This window comes from Macaca mulatta, chromosome 7, assembly GCF_049350105.2.
Source record: "Macaca mulatta isolate MMU2019108-1 chromosome 7, T2T-MMU8v2.0, whole genome shotgun sequence".
Taxonomy (NCBI): Eukaryota; Metazoa; Chordata; class Mammalia; order Primates; family Cercopithecidae; genus Macaca; species Macaca mulatta.
This window is the reverse complement of record NC_133412.1, coordinates 173,989,978-174,011,369: the sequence shown is the minus strand read 5'-3', so window position 1 is coordinate 174,011,369 and position 21,392 is coordinate 173,989,978. Positions and strand designations below refer to the sequence as shown.

The window sequence follows — 21,392 nt, the reverse complement described above, 5'->3', positions numbered from 1 at the left end:
CGGATGAGCAAGCCCCAAGAATGCCAGGAAGCAGCAGAGTTTTTTTTGGGGGGGGGGTTTGTTTGTTTTTTGTTTTGTTTTGTTTTGTTTTGCAGAAAGTGAACAGTGCACTTGTAGCAGGAGGCAATAGAACGAGAGGCTGTTTGTCAGGGAATGTCGGCCTGTTCAACTGGCCCCAATTTACCAGGTGGGGAAACTGAGTCTGGGTAGATAAGAAGGATCAGGTTGATTCCAAGTAGCCCAAGAGCAAGCCCAGGATGCCAGGCATGGGGTGGGCCCCGGAGAGGCAGATTTTGGCTGGAGACCAAAGGCTGGTGTTTTAACACTGCCAAGGTGGCCAGAGGCTTGCCACCATCCCTGGAAGAGCCACATTCTGGGTTCCAGGTGAGTGGCCCTTACCACTGTGACCATCACCACTTCCAGGGCTCTGCTGTGTGCCAGGCACCACGCTGAGTGTTTTATCCATGTTATTATGACCCATCCTCACAACAACACTGTGGGCTCATCACTGTCCCCATGTTGCAGATGGGCAAACTGAGGCTGCAGGGTTGCTCTGCATATGCAGAGAGGTAAGGAACTTCTTGTTCTCTGGGCAAGGAGTAGTGGCTTAGACAGGCAGCCAGCGGCCGTTTCTCTAAGTGGAGGTGCATTTTTTGCCTCACTTTTCCCCTTTTCTTGTCTTAGTCTTCTGTCATCAGCCAGGAGCCCTGTGTGGACGTTCACTTCAGCAACTTCATGTACTAAATGGTATGGAGCATATATTTCTGTGTTTGGAGCACATGAATTCAAGCAATAAATATTTGCCAAAGGACAGCTCCGTGCATGGCAGGAGGGACGCCGCGGGAGCAGGAGAGACACAGCAGGCCCCGAGAACGGAGTGGGAGCAGACGTGGCATAGCGTCCCCGTCAGGTAGACAGTGTGTGCAAAGGTCCTGAGGTGGAAGGAGTATTTCCCCCCAGTTGTTCTTCTGTCACTGTGTGTCAGGCAGCATTGAGCATTCTGTTTCTGGAAGAGGGTCTGTGTCTGTGTGTGTGTGTTGGAGCGGGGGGTGGGGGGCAGTTTGCATGTTCACGTATTCAACTGATACTGGTATCAGCACTGTGTTCCGTAGGAGGACACGGGCGTAAGAGCTAAGTGCTCTCAGCCCTCTGGAATCATAGCTCTTATCAGGCTTAAAAGTGCTCAAGGAGCCTCCTAAGAAGAGCCCCAGCTCCCAGAGTTCCAGGACTGTGGGCCGTGCCTTCCTCCTCACCTCACCACGCAGCTTCCTCGTCTAGAATGCTCTCCTTGCTGATTGTCAAAATCTTCCTCACCCCCGGGAACCCAATGCCAGGGTCACTTCCTCTGGGAAGCTTTCCCTCAGTCCCCCTGGCTGGAGCTGTGCTCAGGCAAGGAGGAGTGTGTCAGAGGGTCCCAGGCTCTCCCTCCTGTGTGACGGCCTCAACGCCAGCCCAGCACCAGCACCTGGCAGGCCTCCATTAACTGTTTCAAGGGATGGGGCCCATGTGGGAATGAAGACCCCAGGAAGACACAGTCCCCCAGTGACCTCCTGCTAGAAGGACACGCCTTCATGTCAGAGTCTGCAGCCAGCCTGAACCTCCTTAGAGGACGTCATTAAAACAGACGCGGGCACGGAAGCCTCAGCCCAGCCCGCGCGGCCAGTTCACCAGACTGACTTGCCAGGAACTGGGTGCAGAGGAGACGCCTGCGCGGAAGGACAAGTAGGCTGAGGCTGGCGGTCCCATGATCGGTAACCAAGCAAAGCACCGGTCACACCCAGACCCCCAATCAAAACCCCCTCCTCGTGGGTCCACTCCGTCCCCGTGAGGCAGAGAGGCAGAACCCCAGACACAGGGGCACTTGGGGGATGGGGCGTCCTGAGACCCAGCCCAGACGAATGGAGCAGACCACAGAGAACTGGGCATCACTTTTGTCCAGCTCAGTTCTGCCGGGCCCAGCCTGTGCTGTGCCAGGGGAAGGCCTCATTGTGCCTGGGTGCAGGGTGGGACTTCCAAGGCGTTCTAGCCCAGGGAAGGCTGCCTCCATGGCTATGCACCAGGAAGCCTGCCTGCCTCCCCGACATGTGCTGACTGGACTCTGCCCCCAGTGGCTCTGGACACAGTCCATTCCTCTAGGGGCATGGCCTGGGCCTGTGTGTACATGGGGGAGTGTGTGAGTGTGTGCGCAGGTGTGTGCGAGGGTACATGATGTGAGTACACGTGCACTGGAGGGTCTGTAGCTTGTAGGTCAGCTCTAGCAGGGTCTCTTGAAGAGCCAGCAGTTAACCCCCTCCCTTCCTCAGAAGCTTCCAGAAGCTTCCCTCATGCCCACCCCTTGCCGCTGCCCCCAGCCATCTTGGTCTGCCTCCTCTTTGTCTTCTGTGCGCATGTCCCCTTGCACTGGACAGGGCTCTCGGCACTCCTTGCCTCTCAGGCTCCATCCAGGAGGCCAGAGACCACTGCCCCTTCTCAGACCTCCAGCCCCAGCCAGCCGCCAAGTTAGCATTGGGGTGAGCCACCGGGCCAGGCCCACCGTGCATGTCTGGTGTCCCAGGTGTGGCCACAACTGGCCGGGTGGTCAGGGCAGGCTGGATGGACTACAGGAAAATCTGGCCACGGCTGCTCTGGGTCCTGAGGCCAAGCGGCCCCCTCCGTGAGAGCCCAGCTGCCTGGCACTGCCACAGAGACAGTTTTTCCGAGATGAGACCAGGCATCAGCGTTTGGGGGACAAGAGAGGGCTAATACCCATATCCACCCAGCCAGGGAACATTTGATCCACTGGCGAGGAGCAAGGGGCCGTTTCCGGCCTCCTGGGCACCGCTGCTCTCCATCTGTGTGCGTGGCTAATGAAAGCTCCTCAGGAGGCCTGAAGAATTCGCTCCCTAATGCCCAGTTGCCTCCTGGAACGTGAGTGGGTGACCAAGGACATTTCGGGCAGGGTGCCCAGCCACCTCTTCTTAATAACCGTGTGGACATCCGTGTCCTGCCCAGACCCTCTGCTGCCCAGGGAGACTCCCAGCCCTGCATGTGAGCCAACCTCCTGCCTCGCCATCTCCAGCCTCGTTCTCCCTCCTACGCTGAAAGGCTGAGTCTGGTGACTTCAAACCTTCTTGCTGTAAAGCATAGTTCTCCAAACATGCTCTCATACACTTGCCCCAAATGCAAAAAACAGATCAAAATGGCCCAGGAGAGCTGGGGCCACACAGGCAACCAGGGCAATGCAGGGCCCAGAGTGGGTGTCCAGCATTCCTGCCCCCAGCCTTGGTGGGCCACTGCATCTCTCTGAGCCTCAGTTTCCTCATCTGAGAAATGAGGATGATGTCATCCTCCTGGTAGAGGTGAAGTTCAATGTCTTGCAGGCCTGGCTTTGTCCTTTGCCTCCCCAAGCTCATGTTCCTCATCTGTAAAATCGAAGAGACTCAAACCCCACTCGCCTCCCAGAAGGCCATGTGCTATTCAGACCTGTGATAGTGGCCATGGTCATGTGGGCGGCTGGAGAGAGGCGGCCAAGAGCCTAGGAGAGCTCGGCCAGGGGAGTGAAGGTTGAGGGCTGGGGGACTACCACAGGCGCTCCCCTGAGGAGTCAGCTCTCTGCAGCCCATCTCCAAGATGCCTGAGGTAGGCCTGGGAGGCATGAGGGTGACCTCAGCACTTTTCACCAGCCCCACCCACCTCACAACCCCCTGGACGCTTGGAGATGCAGGCCAAGACGGTCTGAGTTACTGGCAGAGTCTATACTTATCCCCCTGAATTCTTCCCTCTCATGAGAAGGAGAGGTACAGTCTCACATCTCCAAAGCCAGAATGATGAGGGGGTCCACTATGACCCTGAGCTCTTTTTCTTCTTTGTCAATAACATAAGGAGGGCACCAGCCTGTCTGACCCTAGAATCTATCACTCTGCAATGCCTGTCTGGATGGCTGCTGACCTTCACCCAGAAAGCCAAGGCTGTTGAGATAATGGTACCAACTCAAAGAGAAAGGAAAGCACAGGATTGCTGTAGCAAGGGGCCAGGCAGCATTCTGGTCCTTGGATGGGGATCTGTGGGGGAGGTGTCCCTGGGCACAGCACATTCCTTCCCTGTGCAATGGAAATCTCTGCCCCCAGGTGAACACAGTGGGAAGAGCTGGAAAACTGAGAGCAGGGACTCAGCCAGGCTGGCTCTGACCCACTCAGTCCTCCCTTACCTGCTCTGTCTGTCTGGATCCCACTGAGTGCTCAAGTCACTAAAGCACTACCATTTACAGTCATTTACTAAATGGATGGTCCACACCTGGGCAGTTTGTCTCAAACCCTGGGGCAGCGTTCATCCTGCTGTTTCTGAACGAGAGCTTTCAAGGCTGGACTGGGGGAATAGAATTTTCTAAAGTTTTCCAGGTGATTTTTCAACACAGCCAATGAGACCTGGATAAGGGTCCATGAGTCTACATGCTACCACATGCACCTGGGAAAGCGCAAGGGGGAAAGCTGGGCGTTAGGTTTGGAAAGCTCTGGGGAAGCCTGGCTGCCCCAAGGACGTCCCCTCTGAGAGATTTTAGGTGAGTCACCTCTCTGAGCCTTCAAGAGCCAGCCCAGTAGCACTCTCCTCTGAGATGGAACCACTGGTCTTTCTCCTGCCTTCCCTCTGTCTTTGCCCCAACACTACCACTAAGGCACTCAGCACAGTGAGTGTTGCTTCCTATGGAGTGTGAGCCACCGACTGCCACCACCACCAGCTCATGCCTCTTCTGTGCCAGATGAGTCAACTGCCTTGAGTAATTCTCACAGCAACCACCTGCCATTCTGCCCACTTTCCTGGTCAGTAAACAGTGCCTCACACAGAGTTGCAACCTGGCTGAGTTGCAGCTCAGCTCCACAGACTCAGAAGCAAGTCAGCTTTTGATCATGGAACCTCCTGGAAGGCACAGTCCCCGGACTTCACCCTCCCACCCTCCCTCTCTTCCTCTCGCAAACAGTTGTTCAAGGTCCGCTGTGTGCCAGGCATTGTCCCGGATGCCAGGGCTGTGAAGACACATCAGAACGGCCTGCCAGGGGAGACAGATGCTGGGGCAAATGCTCCCAGGCCAGGGTGGCAGGAGCTGGAACCGAAGGGAATTCAGGATGCCATTCAGACTGCCGGGTCACCAGGAGGAAGAGGATATCTCTTTGGGGGCTGGGTATGCAGAGACACCGCAGAAAATGCAGAGTGTCTTTTCTTTCCTGGGGCCCCCAGCACACAGCAGGAGTGGCTAAAAGCCTAGAAGACAAAGCAGAGCTTCCAGCCTGTTCCTTGCTCATCTCAGTTGTTGAAAATCCTCAATTTTATGATTGTACCAGCCAGCATCTGTTTATGCGCTCATCGGAATCCGCGCTGACAATATATTTGTTTAATTTCCAGCAAGAAGGGGAAGATTTGTCAGGGTCAGGGATACGTCTTGCATAAAACATTCTGATTAAACTCTGTTGGCCAGAGAATTACTTTCCCGTCATACTTAGAGAAATCTAGTTGTTTCTTAATTGGAGTCGCTGCCTCGCCAGCGCGTTCACCATTTACAGTTCACTCTCCTCCAGATGTTGCTTGATGTAAATTCCTCCCCAGAAGGGGGCCCCAGGTGTCTTGGGAGAGGTGCTAACTGGCACAGGACACGGGAGGCCTCTGCGTGCTGAGCTGGAGGAGAGCCAGTGTTCTAACGGGAGGCTGGGAAGAGAACGTCCTTGTCTATAGGGGCCGAGGGGAGTGGTTATTAAAAAACATGGCACCAGGGCCAGGTGCGGTGGCTCATGCCTGTAATCCCAGCACTTTGGGAGGCCGAGGTTGGTGGATCACAAGGTCAGGAGTTTGAGACCAGCCTGGCCAGTACAGTGAAATCCTGTCTCTTCTAAAAACACAAAAAAATTAGCTGGGCGTAGTGGCACATGCCTGTAATCCCAGCTACTCAGGAGGCTGAGGCAGGAGAATCGCTTGAACCCAGGAGGTGGAGGTTGCAGTGAGCCGAGATCAAGCCACTGCACTCTAGCCTGGGAAACAGAGCAAGACTCTGTCTCAAAAACACAAAAACAAAAAAACCATGGGACGAGCAGAGTGTCTCAGCGTCATCAGCTGTCTGACAGGTGAGAGCCCACTTGGAGCCCAGCTGTGCAGCCAGAGATGGGGGGCTATTGTGCTAGCCTGCTGAAGGCTGAGACAGTCCTTGGCCTTGACAGAAGGGGCAGGCAGAGGGGCACTGCAGGAAGCCAGCAAGCAGGAGGCCTTACTCAGCCTTAGATGGGGCAGAGATATTGCCAAGCAGGCGCAGTAAGGAACTGTCTGCCTCTCGAGAGGGTTTTGGGTGAGGACAGACTTTGAGTGTGTCTTAAGGGGAGTAGGGGGGAAGCAGGAGGAAGAATGAGGAGCCACCACTTACTCTACATCTACTGTGTGCCAATTCTTCATATATTTAGCAGTCCTGCTAAGTAGTGGTTATTATGCCTATTTTTCAGATGTGGAAGCTGAGGCTGGCAGAAGTATAGCGGCTCATCTGGAGTCACAGCCAGAAAACAGAGGCACAGGGATGTGAACACAAGACCCAGGATCAGTATACCTGGAGCCTGGCCCACTACATACAGTAAAAACCACAGGAGGGCAGAGGAGGAGGAGGGCAGAGGAGGGGGAGGTCACCACGACCCTTGGTGTGTGCCCACCCACAGGAATACAGAGGTCGCTTTTCACTGTGCAGGCATGGCTCACCATCAGTCAGTATACTGACCCTACCACAGGCCCCCTTCCATGTTCACAGCAGACATTGCTGATCAATCACAGGGTGCCTCCAAGCACCAACACCAACAATCAAGGTTGATAGACTAGACGGACCAATTCGCCATCCTGGGCTAGTTCTTTGATTTTAGTGGCTGAACTGTCCAATACAGTAGCCACGAGCCACATATGGTTACCAGGTGCCTAAAATGGGACTCACATCTAAAGTGCATTTAAGTACAAACAACATGTTGGATTTCGAGACATAGTCTAACAAAAAAGAATGTAAAGTATCTAATAAATGTCGTGTTGGTTACATGCCAAGATGATACTATTTTGGATATACCGAGCTAAAGAAAATATAACACTAATGTCACTCTTCTTGAGTACTTTCTAGAAATGTGGCTTAGGTTCGGTTTCCGTTGGACTGCTGTGGTCTCGAGTTCAAGCTGCGCAAACAGCGCCCCTGGTGGCCGAAGCGGGTAAATTCATCTCACCAAGGGCCTGTTTTTCTACTGGAGACGCAGGGCAGGTTACTCCACGGTTCTGCACCTGTTTCCTCATCTTTGAAATGGGGACAATAATAGTTCCTATCTCATAGATTGCAATTGAGGAATAGATGAGTTAAAATACGGAAAGTATGTGAAGCAGCACCTGGCACCGTAATAAGCACTGAGTGACTGTTGGCTATGTTTTTATTATAGCATCTTGTTGACTGGGAGGTGGATTGCATGCCCTTTTCTCTCCTGGACCTCCCAATCTTGGCCCCACTCCAGAGCAGCCTCCACTCCCCAGGAGAGATAGGAGCTGACATCCAGCAGGAAGAGCACAGCTTCCTGCCTTGTACACCGGAAGAGGCCCTACCAGGCCAAAGCTATGAAGCCATCACTGGAGCCACTTCCTGTGTCTCACTGATAAGCTTCCCCATCACCCCTCACTGGGGTTCTCGTTCCTACCTGAGCTCTTGAACCCTGAGCCCAGTTAAAATCTCTGGAGTCCTTAAAGACTCTCTTGCTGTTCCCTGACTCTCCCCATAGCATAGTTGCTGACACTGATGCTTCCAGGAAGCTGCTTAACTCAGTCCCATTTCCCGGCAAGCTCTGAAAGTCATTAAAAATAATAGTAGTTGTCCCTTTGCAGATATAAAGCAACAATGGCTAGTTTTGGCATTTCTGCAAAGCTTAGAAAACACGGAAAAATAGTTTTAAAAAACGAGGGGGGAAAGGCTTTTGTAATTCCACCACCAAGAGTCAGCCACTGGTTACTATCTTCCTAGCTCCCTTTCTAGAGCTGTGCTGTCCAATAAAAATGTAAAGTGAGGCCAGGTGCAGTGGCTCACGCCTGCAATCCCAGCACTTTGGGAGGCCGAGGTGGGAAGATCACCTGAGGTCAGGAGTTCGAGACCAGCCTGGCCAACATGGCAAAAACCCATCTATATTAAAAATACAAAAATTAGCTGGGTGTGGTAGCATGTGCCTGTAATCCCAGCTACTCAGGAGGCTGAGGCAGAAGAATTGCTTGAACCTTGGAGGCGGAGGTTGCAGTGAGCCGAGATCACACAACTGCGCTCCATCCAGCCTGGGCAACAGAGTGAGACTCTGTCTCAAAAAAAAGAAAAGAAAAGAAAAGAAAGAAAAACAAAATGTAAGTGAGCCACATAGGTAATTTCACAATTTCTAGCAACATGTTGAAAAGTAAATTTCACCTGGCTGTTAACCAGGTGGAATTAATTTTAACAATATATTCCATTTAACCCAATGTATTCAAAATATTATCATCTCAATGTATAATCGATATAGAAATATTCGTGCGACGATTTACATTCTCCTTTTGTACTAAGTCTCTGAAGTCCCGGGTGCTGCTTGCACTCACAGCACCTTTCAATTTGGTCGAACTGCATTTCAACTGTTCAGTACCCATGTGGCTCATGGTTACTATATCAGACAGCGCAGGCCTAGGGTGCTTTTTTAAGCAAATGGGCAAGTGTTGAGTGTGACAATGTTGGACTGTCAAAGCCTGTAGAGTCTGGGACCCTGCTGGTCCACCCTTGCCCTTGAGCCTTGCAATAACGAAATCCCTTCCTTCCTCAGGGCCAGCTGTTCCATGCACACCATATAGAATCCATATACTCTTTCCCAAGAGCTCCACGCATTATTAGGTGGGAAATCATTAGATGTCAGGAAAATAAAGGGCAGGATAACTCCATGGTGCCCTGGGTCAACGATGGAGAAGCATGCCTCTGAGAGCCCTCCAAGGTTAAGAAACAGGGAGTCCCCAGCACCCCTCAATCATCTTCATTCACATTGCTGCTGCCCCGTTTTCCACACTTCAGTTTCCTCAGATTTCGTACTCCAGGCAGAAGCTCCAAGACGCCTAGTACTTCAGGTTTGACATCCTGCCAGCTTGGGCTCTGAGCAATGGGCTCCCCGTACATTGCGAACCGCGTGTCTCCCAAGATGAAAGACTGTAAAAAAAGATAAAAATAGTTCCCGGGAAAGGGACTGCTTCAGCTGGCCCAGTTTGTGGAGTCGCTGTTTCATCTCTGATGTGAATAATTCATCTCTTCTAAAATGCTGCTGTTAAGTTAGGAGCATCATTATTGCATTTTTTTTGATGAGGCACTTTTTTAAAAATCATAAACACCCAGCACGTTAAGAGGAGAGCCTGAAGTACGTCATTTAGAGCCATTTGCTCAGGCAGAAAGCAGCGCTCGTGATCCGTGCCGTCAGCTTGTTCCCCAAGCTGACATATCAAAGCTGCCTTTGGTTTCCTCCCTTGCTTAGACTAGGGAGTGTGACCTTGTTTCTTTTGAAGAGTTTGCAGAAGTGGCCCTGGAGAAGGAAACAGCCTGGCCTGGGAAGCAGGCAGCCGGAGAGCTGGCCCTCGCTCTCTTTGGGCCTCTTCTCAATTACCTTGTGAAGACAAGCACAAGTAAACAACTCTGGAGTGAGGCCAGCTCAGTATATGTTCTTGAAGAAGCCGAAGGGCATCCGGTGAGGCTCTGGGGATACAAATAATAATATGAGTAACAGTGACTCATGTCACCATTAATTGATCACTTACTACATGCCAGGTGGCCCACACTAGGAGCTCTAGATACATTATCTCATTTCAGCCTTGCAATGCTATGAAGAGGGACACTCCTATTGTACCCATTTCACAGATGAGGGCGCTGAGGCACAGAGGGCAGGGAGGAGTCATTTGCAGGGCTGTCTGCTCTTGTCCTTCTCCACCTCTCTCAGTGGGGAGGGACACTCCCCTGTAATTGCTGATAGTCCCTGGAATCCCAGCTGAGCCCAGAGCAGGTCTGCAAAGAGGTCACTGAGCTCCGTGATAGCAGGGTCAAGGTCACCCTGAAACCAGCCATCTCCTACAGAGCCAGGCCGCCCTCCCCTCACACACAGGCTGCCTGGGCTCAAGCTCCACCAGCAGACTTGGAGCAGGAGGGCTGTGCGCTGCTCTTTGTATGCACAAGGGCCTCCAAACCAGCCTTTTTACAAAATGTATTTTAGTTGTGGGATCCTTTATTCCCATGAATACTTATCCAGAAGCCCGAAACATAGAATGGATTTTCAAGGAGTTTCGCTGGTTGAAGGGAGGCATGGGAGACCCAGAGACCCCGAGAACAGCCCCCCTCAGCACCCTGGACCTGGGTGAACCAATGCTCTGAGTGACTTCTTCGTTTGACCAGATGGGTCCACTGAGTCCCCGGGAGGTCATCCACAGGGCTAACATTCACCGCGCACTTGCTGCGAGCCTCCCTGTACGGAAGCTCTCTCACGGCGTTTCGTTCTCTCTGGTCACCCCGAAGCCTCAGGCTCCCCTAGTTCACCAAGCCCGGGTTTCTGGGAGTGAACCTGGTCCTGCTGCCTGCTCCACACCTTGTACATCTTTGTCTCAGGTCTCGAGGGACAGGATGGAGGTGGCCTTGTCCCTTCTGTCCCCTCCATCCCCAATGACATACATCTTTGTCTCAGGTCTCGAGGGACAGGATGGAGGTGGCCCTGTCCCTTCTGTCCCCTCCATCCCTAATGACAACTGATGGGCTCCAGGTTTTCTGTTTCCCTTTAGCAGGAAAATGGAGCCCAGAGATTTGGTCTGGCTTCCCACGTGAAAAGTCCTCCAGGCTGTTTGGCCGGTGTTGGCGTGGGCTGACCAGGCACCTCCTGGCCTCCGGGGCCTCCTTTCCAGTAAAATAGAGCCAGGGTAGAGGGCGGCCCCCTGGGGACAAGGCTTGGCAGAGCCAGAGGTGAAGTGGCCGGCATGGCAGCTGTCCACAGCTGGGCCCAGGCCTGCCCCAGTGGTAGACCCAGGGGCCCAGCTCAGGCCCCATAAGGAGGGAACTGGAAACAATTTTCCTCACCTCGCACAAATCCCATCCCAGATTCCCACCCACCAGCCTAGAGGGAACGGAGGCCTGAGCTTATCTTCTCATGTCGGGCATGGTGCTGGGACCCGAAGGCCCCAGAATCCCCATCTGGGCCTCTGAGCCCGGTCTTCAGAAGGCGGGGAGCCACCCTTCCGGCCTTGGGCCTACTGACATGGAACCCAGTGTCTGTTTGTCCAAGTTCAAGGATTATGAAATGTGGGTTATTGCCCTGCTCTTCTGATATTAGCTCTGTGGGGCTTCCAGCCCAGCCCCCTCATCGCAGAAGACCCAAGCTTTCTGGAGACGCTTGGCCTCGTTTTATTCTCCCAAGAAGCCCCCGCGGTGGGCAGAGCAAGACTTTTAGCCCCATCTCCCTAGCGGGAGAGCTGAGGAGCCACAGCAGTGCCCTGGCCCCAGCTAGCAGAAGTCTGGCAAGCTCCTGAGGTTTTAAATCCTCCTGGGAATTCTCATAGGAGCCAGCCCCCTTTATGCCAAGTGACTCCCACCCAGACCCATCAAATTCACTCCCCATGAGTTTGGGGTTGGCTTCAAGCAGGTCCCCCTGCAACTGGACGGGGACAGCCCCGAGTGGTGAAGCGGGGCTCTGTGGCATGTCCCCCAGCAAGGAGCCCCCGGCCACACCCACTGCCCAGGGATGCTGCCCCCAGCCAGACCCTCAGCCTCCTAGCCCTGGACTGAGACAGGGTAGGCTCAGGCCGCACATGTGACCTCCTGTATATGTCCTGGGCTGGCACAACTGCTGGGTTGGTCAGCGCTGTGCTAGGTCTGACTCTAAGACGGAACAAACAGAGAAAAATCCATGACAACTGGACTTAGCTCAGGGTGGGCCCTGCCCTGATGTCCTCTCAACCCGTAGATCTGCCCACACACTCAGGGGCATGGAGGAGCCACAGGCTGGCCAGGGGCCCAGCACCCTGGAGGACACAGAGAGGCACGGAAGTCACCTGGGTTGGAGGGGAGGGGACAAGGCCTGTTGGCTGCAGCTGCAGAGAGGGAGAGAGGAGGAGGAGCAGGTCTGCCCTCTGCTCTGACACCAGGGGCCTTCTGGAGCTCCCCTAATGCCCCTCTCCCCACGCTTCTCCTCCCCTCCATGGCCTAGCCACCTCCCCTTTGCCCTCCTGGCTGCAGCCTCTGCTCCCCTCCCCATTCCACTTACCTGAGCCAGCGCCACCTGGCCACATCCTGTATCTGCCCTCACTGCCACTCCCAGGGTCCCTAGTAGCCCCCTACTGTCCACAGGGACTGTCCCACTCCTCCCCACCGGAAACAGAGCCCAGCACGATGTGGCCCCTCAGGCTGTCCAGCTCCAGGACTGTTGTCTTGGCCACACCCTGCACCCTGGCCCCAGGTGCTTGGGGGCATTCCCTGCACCTCCAAGCCTTAGCCACAGGTGCATCCTCCTGCTGGAAGGTTCTCCCTCCCCTCCCCACCTACAGTTCACGCCCTAAGACTTGTCTCGATAGCCCCTCTCTGGGGCCTCTCTCCATTCCCTGGCTTATCCATAGTGGACCCCCCTGGCTTGTCCAGACCCCACCCTCACCTGGACCACAGCTTGTCACAGTTGACCTGCATGCCGGCCAGTGGCCCCTCGGGGCAATGACAGCATCTTACTTTTCTTGAGCTTCTCTGAGGCCTGCCTAAGACACAGTTCAACCCATGTTTGTTGAATGAATAAATGACCTAAAATGACCTAGAATGGGGCCTTACCCTTTCACACCCAGGACAAAGGCATTTGCTCCCTGCAGGTTTACTGTACCTGAACCGCCACCCTTGCTGTCCTCTGCTCCACCCTCACCTCCCACTGCTCACACTGGGTGTCCACCTTAAAGGGAACCCCAAAACCAACAAGGGAGGCATGAAACCCTGACTTCCGACTCTTCCCTGCCTGAGCTCCTCCCACAGGAACCTCCTGATGGGGCAGAAGGTTCGGGCTCACCTGAGCTGGGACCTACCTGTGTTCCTGAGGGCGTGGCCTTTCCGGCAACTGGCTCCCAGTCACCTTCAAGAGACATTAGCGTCCAGGCTCCTCTGACCCTCGAACGGGAGTTGCTTTTTGCACCTCCTGGCAGGGAGCCCCCAGTGTCCTCGTCTTCCGATGTCACCTACTTCGCAGCATGTCTCCCAAAATGCTTCAGAGCAGTTTCCATTTTTCCACGAAAGAAATGACCTGTTTCCAGGGCTCCTTTCTCCTCCGTGCCTTTGTGGCAGAGAGAGCTGCCTTTGTCGTAAAATAATTTCGGGCACTTGCCTCTCTCTTTCACGGGGAACTGTTCAAGGCTCTTTCCTCCGACTGACTTTCATGTCGCAAAACTCCATGAAGCTTTCATCTGCCCGGGGGAGCTGTGCCTTGAGGAACCAGGGAAGGGAAGGAGCGCCCGGACAGTGCGCAGGGGATATGTAAATAGGTGCAGAACTCAGAGCCTGCCTCTGCCCCCCAGGCCACCCACCCGGCTCCAGGCGAGAACCACCTTGCCTCGCGTTCCCCCGCCTGTTCTGGGAAGGGCGCTGTGAGGCAGGCAGGGCGGAACCATCCTGAAATCCTCATCTGGATTGTTCGTTCATTCCGGTGGCAAAGAAGCTCACTCCCAGGAAACCGGGTGCATTCGAGGAAGCTGCTTCCGTGGAAAGAGCACTGGGGCAGGAGTCCAGGCCTGGGTTCAAGGGACAGCGGGTGCTGATTCTTCAGGGTTTCCACCCTTCCTGGCAGGGAGGACCTGGCTGCATTGCCATCTCTAATATTTGCCTGATATAAAATGGGCCTTTTCTTGGGATTTCACTCCTGTCAGAATATCCACTGCCACAGGATTTGGTATTCCTTCTCCCTAAGAGGAGCCCCCTAACTGCATATGCTGAGATGCCACCAGGCTGGACGCCCCCATCAGAGCTGCCACACCTCCCCGCCGTGTGGCCCTGGGTGAGCCACCTTCTCCGTGTGCCTCAGTTTCCCAACTGTGTTTCCTCAGCATTGTGAAGACTGAGTTCCATTGCAAACCACTCTCGCACGTGCTGATGGAGTGTTATGGTTTCTAAATACATGCGCCCCCATAGGCTCTAATTCCCACCAAAACAAAAAGGCACTGAGGTTTTCACCAGTGAGCCAGCTGATAGCAGCCAACACGGAGCTGGGCTCAGGGTAACCAGCCTCCAACCCTTTCAAAGCGGCCTTCGGACCTAACTTTCCATTCCCCCTGGGCAGCTGCTCTCCTCCAAGACTCCAGCTGGGGAAGAGAACAGCCCCATCTTCTTTCTCCACCTCCAAGCCAAGGGGCACTCAGCCGTGAGCTGGCTGTTCACAGATCACTCCTCTTCATTCTCGCAGCAACCCTCACAAAAGCCCCATGTCACAGATGAGGAAACTGAGGCTCCACAGCAGGAAGCCACTTTCCCAAGGCCCCATCTTTCTCCTGGTGAGCTCCTTCCCAATGACATGGCACATGTTCCGTCTGTGCAAGCCCCAAGGCCACCCCCTGTTTTACCTGACTGGAGGCTGTCCTGCCGCAGGACACAGAGGGCTGGGCTGGGCCGCCTGGTTCCGGTTCTGTGCTTCTGTCTCCTCTGTGCCCAGTGCTGCCAGCCAACATCCGGCTGCCCAGGAAAACTGCAGCCCCAGCAGGGTGGGCCGCCCTGGGCCACCCCCTGAACTTCCAGAGCCATCGGGTCTGCCCATCTGTGTCCATCTGTCTTGCCTGCAACCCTAATGGCAGCCTCTGTTCAGGACCCACCACCACGAGCCGGGCCTCCCCACACCTCACAGTGCCACCTCCCCCACACCTCACAGTGCCACCTCCCCACACCTCACAGTGCCACCTCCCCCACACCTCACAGTGCCACCTCCCCCACACCTCACAGTGCCACCTCCCCACACCTCACAGTGCCACCTCCCCACACCTCACAGTGCCACCTCCCCCACACCTCACAGTGCCACCTCCCCCACACCTCACAGTGCCACCTCCCCACACCTCACAGTGCCACCTCCCCACACCTCAGAGTGCCACCTCCCCACACCTCACAGTGCCACCTCCCCCACACCTCACAGTGCCACCTCCCCCACACCTCACAGTGCCACCTCTCTAAACCCATCCCTGCCACCTGGAGCCCAGGGGACAGTCGGAAGCCTGCTGGGGGAGGTCGGGAGATGGAGGCTAGAGGGGAGAGCACCAGAGTGAGGAGGGGTTCCAGAAGTTAGGCTGAGGGTAGACCCTGCTGCCCCCAAAAAATCACCATCCAGTGGGGTGATTATGTTTTAATCGGGGAGGCATTGTACATGTAGTTCTTAAAAACGAGGAGGGAAGGACGTCTGCACGCTCGTTTCCTGCATTGGAGTCACCAGCAGCTCACGCCTCATTGCTCCCGTCTCCTCCAGCTGTAATTAAGCCAGATATACCAGGCACCGCTGCCTGCCCAGCTCCAGTCCCAGTGCAGCAATCAGCCCTCAGTTAAATGAGAGGGATAAATAAAGGCAGACCGGGAGCCCAAGGACAACAGCCCCGGTTACCGTCCTCCGCAGACCCAGACCACCCAGCTACCTTGGTCACTGTGCGGTCAGAGGATGGGCAGAACAGGCAGGGCCTCTTTGGTGGGAAGCTACGGACGTGTGGGGCCCCCCACGCAGGGCCTCAGTTTTCTCATCTGTAATATGGGGGAGCAGACAAGTCCCCCACGTTACCCTCTGCAGGCCTCACTCTGGTCCTGTCCACTTTAACCATCACCTCTTGACCTCCTGAGTCAGACCTGCAGAGGCAGGCCCGGGAATCTGCACTTCCCAAGGTGCCCCAGGGAGCCCCTCCATGGAACCACGTGTGCCAAGGCCTGGGAAGAGGACAGGTGGCCAGAGGATCCTGGGGTCCCTCTCCCAGCCCAACCCCACCCCCAGACCCTGTGGCTGCTCCCCCTCTGCAAAGGCACCAGGAGGGAGGTCAGGCCCTGTTGGAGCCGGCGACACAGGTCAGTGCCCCGGGCAAGTGGGTGCTGCGGTAGCCTCAGGCCACAAGGGGGCAGAGGCGCCCAGCGAGGCCGCAGCCTTGGCTCAGGTAAGCCGGGTCCGCTGGCTGCGCTCTGGGGTCCTGCACGCCCGCTTTCCACTGCCTCCAGAGGAGACCCCGGGGGGCAGGGTCGGGCAGGGGCCTCTCCGTGTGGCCTGGGTGGTCCTTGGGTCCTCAGCCCCTGCCCCCGCCTCTTCTGGAAAGCTCCTTACAGCACTGCCCAGCCCTGCTGCCTCCCAGCCCTGACACAGGAATCCCGTCTCACTCCAGCGCCCGCCCTCCCCTTCCAGGCGGCTTCATCCCTGCCTAATTCTGCCCTCACTCGCCCCATTTCACAGGAGAAGTAAACTGAGGCCCAGAGAGGGCAGGGGCTGGAGCCAAGGCCCTCCCTTCTGGAGCAGCAATCCTAGAATTGGGAAACTTTGCCTTTTGTTGTGGTGAGAAATGCTGTTGAGAATTTCTTAATTCCCCTTTGGAAAAAAGACAGGTTGTGCTGTGTGCAGAAATCGTTATTCAAAAATTACAGACTCTGGTTGTTTCTATGGAAACATTTTTTCACCTTATGCAAATGAAGCAAGAGGCATGAAAACAACGCCTCCCTTTTCTGCCCCCCCTTCTTTCTTTTTGGAACCTTGAAAAGCGGCTGCTGAAAGTTGCGTCCTCTGCAGGGTGCTGAAGGCGGCCTCTGACACTGTGAGAATTTGCTTCATTCGCTCCGGGGCCTTTGGGACCCTGGGCGAGCCGAGACTCAGGGCTCCCCGGCCAATTACTCTGAGGCCCAGCTCCATTTACTCCCACTCTGATCATTACAGAAGGGTGGGTGTCAAATGTCCCTCCAGAGTGTCTCCCCTGTCCCCTTGAAGGGGAACCCCTGCTTCCCACCACAATTCCTTCAGGAATCTCCACAGCAGGACGGAAACTCCCCACCCCCAGAGCACCCATCGTTTGCCCAGCCTGGACTGGCATTCTGTTGACCAGCCAACCTCTGCACCCGTTCCTGCCCTCATCTCTGCCTCCACGGGGGCTCCCAGAGCCAAGGAATGGGAATGTTGGGCCTATCTTTCCTCTGGTTTTGATTCAAGCTCCCACATTGGTGCCTTCCAACTGTGTGGCCTTGGACAAGTCTCTTTGCCTCTCTAAGCCTCGTTTTCTCCCGTCACCCCCACCCTGCATAGCTGGGGGTGATAGCACCCACCTTGCAAGGTTGCAGGGAGGGTAACATGGAACGACCATCTTCAGTACTTAGCACACAGTAGGGATTAAATGTGTAGGAATCCCCCAAGTTGCTCCTAGAGGAGCCGGCAGCCAGGGTGAGAAGAGGCTCGCTGGTGTGTGTGCTGCATGGAATGTGGCCGCCCCGGGGGAAATTTGCTTGAAGCCATCCAAGAATCCCATCTCCGGCTGTTTGTGGCTGGGGAGGCCACCAGGAGGCAGTGTCTCGCAGCAGCCACAGCGCCAAATTTGTAGCCCAGAGACCTGGGTTCAAGCTCCAACTCAGAGGTGTCTTCACTGGCTGATCTTGGAGACTATTTCCCCTCCCCAAGCCTCTGTTTTCTCATCCACAGGGGGCCACATCATCTCCTGCACGCCCACAGGCTGCGAGGGGACCCCTAGCTAAAGGCTGTGGGAAGTGGGCAGATGTACCCTGACTGACACAAAATTGGTACCAAGAGTGGTTCCAGGTGATGGATGGGATTTGGGGATTGGTTTGGTCATGCCTTTGGACTTGAACACAGAGCTGAGCTCCTTGCCAATGGGAAATGGGATGTTAGTAACCCCTATATGGCTCAGCATTGCCATCAATCAACTATCACCTGCTGTTGACTGCGATGAAGTGGCTCCCATCTAAGGAACCCATGTGGCTCCTGAACTTGACCATAACAGCAGTAACGATGACTATAAAGATTTTGGTGAGGTGTGGATACTTTTGAGTGTACGCAAGCTCTTACAAAGAGAAAATGGAAAGCTTGGATCCGTTAGCCTTCAGCTCAAGTCACAGTCTGAGAACCAGCGAGCTGCGGTGACAGCTGTAAAAGAGGCTCTTATTTCATTTAGCTGCAGGGCTGATGCTGATGAAAATCAGATACAAGTTTAATTGTGCAGGCTGCTGAGGTATAACAATTGAATTCATGCGCTCAACAAGTTTCTCAGGTGAAAGTTAGAGCCCTGATTAGTGAAGAATCAGATCTCAAAACTTGGAATGAAAACATCTGATTGGATCCAAATGAGACTGTCAATCTTGAGTCCCCAAGTCACACGGAGCCTCCCTTGCAAGTGGAGGTGGCTAGCCGTCTCATGTCAGAAGAGACTGGCTCTCCTCTGCTTGAAAACCATGGGATAAACTCACCCAGGGCAGATGCCCTGGAAGGAGGTGCCCGTTCATCTCAAGATCCATCACAGCTACCCTGTTGTCACTAGACCCACAGCTGGGCTCCAATCCCAGCATGCTGCAGGGGCAAGTACACACTTTACCACCAAAAGAATTACAAGACTTTGCTTCTATATGTGGGCAGAAACCTGGGTACCACGTGCAGAGTGGATTCTACGGGTGTTAGACCATGGAGGGAGAAATATTAATACAACATCAGACCAGGCCCCATGTTTTGGCATAGCTGCACTTACGAGAGAATCTGAATTCAAAGTGCTAGTTTGTGTAACTATGCATTAATCATCTATCGTCACATAACAGATTACCACAAACTTCAAGGCTTACAACAGCACACACTTTTAATCTCACAGCTTCTATGGGGTAGGAACCTGGGCATGGCTGAAGTGGCTCCTCTGGGCCAGGATTCTCACGGGGCAGCAATCCAGGTGTCAGCCAGAGCTGCAGTCTCATCAGAAGAGTTCCCTGGAAAACCATCCACTTCCAGGCACACGAGGGTGTTGCAGGAGTCAGTTTCCTGCAGGCTATTGGGCCGGAGGCCTCAGTTACTAAGTGGCCTGGCTGAAGGCTGCCCGCATGGACCTCTTTGGCATGGTTGCTTACTTTATCAAAGCCTGCACGCTCAGAAGGCAACGGAGAGAGCCTGCTACCACCTTATAGAAGCTAATCACAGCAGTGACCACTCATCAGCTCGGTCATATTCTGTTGGTTCGAAGCATGTCACAAGCCCACCTATACTGAAAGGAAGGGAGTTACATAAAGGAATGAATAGCAGGAGACGGGGATCTTTGGAAGTTTTCCTGCCACCAGCGGAAGGTGGAGCTAACAAATTATTTGGTTGGTTCTTGACTAAAACTTGGACTCACCCGTGACCTCCAGGTAATGAAGCTGAGATGGCAGAGCTTCCCTGGCATGAGGCGGAGGAGGGAACTCAAATGCTTAGTGGATAGGAATGCTGGGCTGGATCTATCAAGTGAAACCTGCACACCCATCCTTCAACTGTGTTCTGCAAGAGGGCCCAGGAGATACTTCCTTCCCTGAGGAATTGAAAAATACAGTGGTGAGCGGCACGCCTGCATCCCTGAAAATCTCTATGGTTGCAGTCCTTTATAGGCCAGGCATGACAGCAGGGGATGCTGCCACCGAGCTGCATGCCCTGATTTCAATGGGAATGATGAGATTGCAGAGTGGCAGAAGCCAAGTGGCATCATCACTTCACTGCCAAAGACAAAGTGGGTACATCCAGCATCAAGGACAGCAGGGATGCAGAAGCAATCAACACACCTTGGCCCACACAGATCTTTGGTGGCGGCAAATTCATCATGGTGTCCCCAGGAGTGAAAGAGATGGGCAGCCTGCTACAACCTTGGTTTAGATAGGAAACGCACCCGGGAGAGCACAAGGCCTGGTAGCCTCGAGTCTGACTTGAGTCGTTGCAATGAAGAATCATGGCCTCTTACCCGACTTCCAGATCTCAGCAAATTCATAGACCCTGAGCGACTTGGTCGAAGGGGAGGCCAGCATGGCTGTGCATACTGTCCACCTTCCTCCAAGCCATGTTCAGGGGGACCTGTGGCCTTTTACTACAGGGAGTGTGCAACAGGGAAAGGAAATGCCTAGATGGTTTGAGGATTGCTAGATAGTGGTTCTGAACTAATACTAATTCCTGAGGGCCCAAAATTCCACCATGCCCCAGCAATCTAAAAGCAGGTGGACAGTGGAAAGATGATAGATGGACTCTTAATTCAGGTCTGGCTCACAGTGGGCCCAGTTGGTCCATGGGTCCCACCCCCACCAGTGGTTATCTCTCCAGCTCTTACATGTATAGTTGGAGGAGACATACTTAGCAATTGTCAGCATCCCCACATTGGCTCTGTGACCCATGTGATGAGGGCCATTATCTCAAGAACGACTTAGTGGAAATCCCTGAAACTTCCACTCCCATTCAAGTGAGTGAACCAAAGCTATACTTTCTCCCAGGGGAATTTCAGAGATTAATGTCACTTTCAAGAAGCAGAGATGTTCATACCTACCACACTCCATGGAGTTTCCCAGTTTGTACTGTTCAGAAGTCAGGTGGAACGCTGCCACCAGCAGACACAGCAATGGTTTCTCTGAATTGGAAGATGAGGCTATCGCCTGGCTGTTTTGGACTCCTTGAGCCACTGGATCAACACAAAAAGAAAAGAAAAGAAATGACTCTACTTGCTGGAGTGATTGATCCTGATTAGCAAGGGGAAACTGGGCTTCTGCTACACAATGAGGACAGAGAGGAACATATCTGAAACTCAGAGGATTCTCCAGGGCCCCTCTCTTTGTTCTCCAGTGACCAATAGTAATGGTGTCTTAGCCTGTTTGCTAAAACAAAATACCACAAATCAAACGGCTTATAAACAACAGGAATTGATTTCTCACAGTTCTGGAGCCTGGAAAGTTCAAGATTAAAGCACCAGCAGATTTAGTGTCTGATGAGGGCCTGCTTCCTCATAGATAGCAGTTTCTCGTTGTGTTCTCACGTGGTGGGAGGGGCAAAGAGCACTCTGGGTTTTTTTTTTGTGTGTGTGTGTGTTTTTTTATAAAGGCACTAATCACAGTCATGAGGGCAGCCCTCATCATCTAATCTCCTGTTTTAGTCCATTTTGTGTTGCTATAACAGACTATTCCAGACTGGGTAATTTGTTATAAACAGAAATGTATTGACTCAAGGTTCTAAAGACTGGGAAGTCCAACAGCATGGTGCCAGCAGCTGGTGATGGCCTTCATGCTGTGTCATTCCATGGTGGAAGGCAGAAAAGCAAGGGCAATAGTGAAGGAGGAAGGGGATCCAAACACACTTTTATAACACACCCACTCTCATGATAGCTAACTCACTCCCACAATAATGACATTAATCCATTCATGAAGGCAGAGTCCTCATGATCTA

General features: G+C 53.9%; 1 long non-coding RNA gene across 1 annotated transcript; it reads right to left on the bottom strand.

The window, feature by feature from the left end:
• Positions 1-5,350: 5,350 nt before the first annotated feature.
• Positions 5,351-13,714, bottom strand: LOC114679646 (uncharacterized). Its single transcript, XR_003731718.2, has 2 exons — positions 13,054-13,714; positions 5,351-9,712 (listed from the first exon to the last, which is right to left on the bottom strand). It is a non-coding gene; the product is annotated as an uncharacterized LOC114679646 (long non-coding RNA).
• Positions 13,715-21,392: the final 7,678 nt, after the last annotated feature.